The following is a 5,718-nucleotide window of genomic DNA, read 5'->3' as shown; positions in this document are numbered from 1 at the left end:
CTAATGATGGGGTCATAGTCCCAGGGTAGGGTCATAGGCCTGCCCTATAGGTCCTACCCAAGGACTACCCTTCATAGAAGACAAGGCCCTTGGACAGTTCCGACTGAACTAAGGACGCCCCCATCATTGAGTCGGCGACGAGCACTCGGAGCATATTTAACGTACCGACTGGAATCGACTCTGTACATCGTAACCTCCCAGGAGGGCAACGGTCATACGTTTTCATACACCATTATTAACATTTAAGGCTTACGTTACCTGTAAAGTAGGCATTTATTCGCCACTATTCCACCCTTGTCCACCGGGCCATTATGAAGGGCAGCGCACTCCATATAAGCCGCCCTTCCCCACTGGTGCAAGGGTTGGCACTTGCTGTAATCCTATAATCCACTCGACACTAAGCTCCCAAGAGCACTGAGATGTAGGGCTTTTACCTCCACCGTAGAGGGGCCTGAACTCATACATCCTCGCCGTAGCTAAGGCTCTGCCCATCCTTTCGTACCCTACACTTCTACTGTCAGACTTATACCCACGACAAGGTTAGTCCCCAAAAAGATATAAAATAGCATATTCATGCATACAAAACATCCAAAGTTGACAAGATAATAGCATGGAACCATAAAAAAATATAGATACGTTGGAGACGTATCAAGCATCCGCAAGCTTAACTCCTGCTCGTCCTCGAGTAGGGAAGTTAATAAGACCGAATTTTTGATGTGGAATGCTACCTAAAATATTTGTCCTTTGTAACTTATTTCTTGTGGCATGAATGTTCAGATCCGTAAGATTCAAAACAATAGTTTACTATTGACATGAAAACAATAATACTTCAAGCATACTAGCAAAGTTATCATGAACTTTTGAAATAACAAGGCCAAAGAAAGTTATCCCTACAAAATCCTATAGTCTGGCTATGCTCCATCATCCCCACACAACAAATTTAAATCATGCACAACCCCGGTATTGGCCAAGTAATTGTTTTCGCACTCTTACTTTCTCAAACTTTTTCAACTCTCACACAATACATGAGAGTGAGCCATGGATATAGCAGTATAGGTGGAATAGAGTGTGGTGGAGGTTGTGAGGCAAAACGGAGGAGATGGTCACATTGACTCGGCATATCAACGGGCTATGAAGATGCCCATCAATAGATATCAATGTGAATGAGTAGGGATTACCATGCAACGGATGCACTAGAGCTATAATTGTGTGAAAGCTCCAAAGGAAAACTAGTGGGTGTGCACCCAACTTGCTTGCTCACGAAGACCTAAGGCAATTTTAAGGAAGCCCATCATTGGAATATACAAGCCAAGTATATGGAGGTGACAAAACGAGAGACTCTCTATCATGAAGAACATGGTGCTATTTTGAACCACAAGTGTGGAAAAAGATAGTAGAATTGTCCCTTCTCTCCTTTTCTCTCATTTTTTTGTTTGGGCTCTTTGGCCTCTTTTTTTTCATTTTTTTGGTGGGCATCTTTGGCCTCTTTTTTCCCCTCACATGGGACAATGCTCCAATAATGATGATCCTCACACTTTTATTTACTTACAACTCAATACTTAGAACAATGATGACTCTAGGAAATGCCTCCGGCAGTGTACCGGGATGTGCAACGATCTAGCTTAGCGTATGAAGTTGAAACATCTCGCTAGCTAGCTTACGATCATGCAATGTCAATATGAAAGTGAGGGCACATGTCATGAGATGGAACAGTGGGAGTTGAATGGCAATATATCTCGGAATGGCTATGAAAATGCCATAATAGGTAGGTACGGTGGCTGTTTTGAGGAAGGTATATGGTGGGTTCGTGCACCGGTGAAAGTTGCGCGACACTAAAGAGGCTAGCAATGGTGGAAGGTGAAAGTGCATCTATACCATGGACTCACATTAGTCATGAAGAACTCATATACTTATTGCGAAAGTTTAATTAGTAATCGAAACAAAGTGCTTAACGCATACTCCTAGGGGAAGGGTTGGTAGGTGTTTAACCATCGCGCGATCCCGACCGCCACACGAAGGATGACAATCAATAAATCAATTATGCTCCGACTTCCAAACATAGCGGTTCACCATACATGCATGCTACGGGAATCACTAACTTCAACACAAGTATTTCTAGATTCGCAACACCCTACTAACATAACTCTAATATTACCATATCCATATCTCAAAACTAATTGAGAGGAATAAAACTTCTCTTTACTAATCAATGCACTTGAATATGGAAGTTTTTATTATATCCTCTTTGGATGCCTATATATTTAGGACTCTTTCATAGCACACGCCAATTACCAAGTTACTTAGAGACGACACTCTCAAAAATATATAAGTGAAGATCGAGAGTTCTTATGTCTTCAAAGTATGACACCGCCGTGCTCTAAAAAGATCTAAGTGAAGCACTAGAGCAAAGTTATCTAGCTCAAAAGATATAAGTGAAGCACATGCGAGCTAAATTGCCTATCTCAAAAGATATAAGTGAAGCTCAATGAGTATTCTAGAAAATTCACGATGAGTGCATGTCCCTCTCAAAAAGGTGTGCAGCAAGGATGAGTGTGACGAAACAAAAAGAAAAGACTCCTATAATACACGACGCTCCAAGCAAAACACATATCATATGGTGAATAAAAATATAGCTCCAAGTAACGTTACCGATGGATTGAAGACGAAAAGAGGGGATGCCTTCCTAGGGCATCCCCAAGCTTAGGCTTTTTGGTGTCCTTGAATTTGGATTGGGATGCCTTGGGCATCCCCAAGCCTAAGCTCTTTCCACTCTTTATCCCATTGTCCATGAGAACATCACCCAAAACTTGAAAACTTCACAACACAAAACTTAAACAGAAACTCGTGATATCATTAGTATAAGAAAACAAACCACCAACTCTTTAGGTACTGTGGTAAACTTGATTTCTATGTAGATTGATGTTATATTACTGTATTCTCACTTTTCCATGGCTAGTACCCCCCCGATACTATCCATAGTTTCATCAAAATAAGCAATCAACACAACAAAAATAGAATCTGTCAAAAACAGACCAGTCTGTAGCAATCTGTATACTTCGTATACCTATGCTATCCCACAAATTCTGAAGAATTATGACAATTAGGAAAATTTGTATATCAACCAGCTGCAAAAAAGAATCAACTCAAAATCTCTTTCTGGATAGGAAGTAAAAATAATTTCGGGAGCGCAAAGTTTCTGTCTTTTTCAGCATGATCAAACAACCATCACCAAAACTAGTCATAAAGGTTCTACTTGGCACAAACACTAAAAGAAACATAAAAAACACAATCGTAACAGAATTATGATGGTGTGGACACAACAAAACAGAAAGAAAAAAAAGCAAAGATAAATTCATTGGATTGCTTCCCAACAAGCGCTATTGTTTAACGCCCTTAGCTAGGCATAAGGCGATAAAATCAAGTATCGTCGTCTTTGGTGCTCAAACCATAAGTAGCCCTCATCATGGATTCATAAGGAAATCTTATTTTCTTTCTAGGAAAGTGTTCCATGCCCTTCTTTAATGGAAATTGAAATCTAATATTCCCTTCCTTCATATCGATGGTAGACCAAATAGTCCTAAGGAAAGGTCTACCAAGGATGATGGGACATGTCGGATTGCAATCAATATCAAGCACAATGAAATCTACGGGCACAGAGTTACTATTTGCAATAATAAGAACATCATTGATCCTTCCCATAGGTTTCTTAATAGTAGAATCCGCAAGATGCAAATTAAGAGAGCACTCAACAATCTCATTGAAGCCTAGAACATCACATAAAGACTTTGGAATAGCGGAATCACTAACACCCAAATCACACAAAGCATTGCATTCATAGTTTTTAATATTGATTTTGATAGTAGGTTCCCACTCATCATGAAGTTTTCTAGGAATAGATATCTCCAACTCAAGTTTCTCTTCAAGAGATTTCATCATAGCATCAACGATATGATCGGTAAAGGCTTTATTTTGGCTATAAGCATGTGGAGAGTTTAGCATGGATTGCATCAATGAAATACATTCAATCAAAGAGCAACTATCATAATTGAATTCCTTGAAATCTAAAGTAGTAATTTCATCACTACTCAAAGTTTTGATATCCTCTACTCCACTTTTAGTGCTTTTAGCATCAAGGCAAATAGACTCCGTATCATTGGGCATTTTTCAACCAAAGTGGATTCATATCCAGCCCCATCATCATTAGGATTGATATTAGAAAACAAGGATTCAATAGGAGTCACACCAAGCACTTTAAGATCTTCGTGATCCTCATCACGAGAACACGCCTTTTTAAGCCATTCATGTCTAGCACGAATTTGGGCGGTTCTTTCTTTACTCTCATTCATGGAAACATGCATAGCTTTCGAAGTTTCATCCATATTAATCTTGGGAGGAGCACATCTCAATTTTAAAGCATCAATATCAAGAGACATTCTATCAACGGTCCTAGCCAAGTCATCAATTTTGAGCAGTTTTTCTTCTATGGACACATTGAAAATCTTTTGCGAGTTGATAAACTCTTTAATATTACTATCAAGATCAGAGGGTAATTTATTGTAATTTGTTGTAGGAATTGCCAAACTTATTAGAGGGATTACTAGGAAAAGGCCTAGGATTAAAGTTACCTCTATAAGCATTGTTGTTGCCAAAATTATTCCTACCAACAAAATTAACATGCAAGCTCTGATTGCTATTCTCAATCAAGGAAGACAAAGGCATATCATTAAGATCTAAAGGAGCACTTTTACTAGCAAACAGTTTCATTAACTCATCCATCTTAGCACTCAAAGAGTTAATTTCTGCTATAGCATGCACTTTTTTACTAGTAGGTGACCTTTCAGTGTGCCATTGAGAATAGTTTGTCATGATATTATCTAGGAGTTTTGTGGCTTCTCCTAGTGTGATTTCCGTGAAAGTTCCACCGGAGGCGGAATCCAAGATATTTCTAGAAGAAAAATTCAAACCAGCATAGAAGATTTGTATAATCATCCAAAGACTCAGGCCAAGAGCGGGACAATTTCTAATCATCAATTTCATTTTCTCCCAAGATTGTGCAACATGTTCATGATCTAGTTGCTTAAAATTTATGATACCATTACGGAGAGACATAATCTTAGCCGGTGGAAAATACTTGGAAATATAAGCATCTTTACACACTTTCCAAGAATCAATACTATTTTTGGGTAAATATGAAAACCAAGTTTTTGCTCGATCTCGTAATGAGAACGGAAATAGCTTCAATTTAATCATATCATTATCCACATATTTGTTCTTTTGCATATCGCATAACTCAATGAAGGTATTAAGATCACTATTGGAAAACAGTTTTTTGCCATCAGCCTAGTCTTTGCCGTGTGCTAGCTGATGGCAAAGGGTGTCTTTGCCGTCAGCTTCAGCAAAACAGACGGCAAAGCACAGGCTGATGGCATAAAGTGTTTTTGCCATCTGTCACATCTTTGCCGTCAGCTAGCGGACAACAAAGAGTCCCGAGGCAGACGACAAAGATATAGATGGGCCCACCTGACCGCGGGGTGGCTAGGTCAATCTGGAGTCAGACCTTTGCCGTCTGCTAGCGGACGACAAAGAGTCCGGAGGAAGATGGCAAAGAGTCTAGACTCTTTGCCGTCCGCCGACAGACGGCAACGCGCTAACTCCATTAACGGCCCCCACCCCGCCCCTCTCTCTCTGTAACGATCACCCCGCGCACCCCTCTCTCTC

Source organism: Hordeum vulgare, chromosome 5H (genome assembly GCF_904849725.1).
Source record: "Hordeum vulgare subsp. vulgare chromosome 5H, MorexV3_pseudomolecules_assembly, whole genome shotgun sequence".
Classification (NCBI taxonomy): domain Eukaryota; kingdom Viridiplantae; phylum Streptophyta; class Magnoliopsida; order Poales; family Poaceae; genus Hordeum; species Hordeum vulgare.
Note: the sequence above shows the minus strand (reverse complement) of the source record.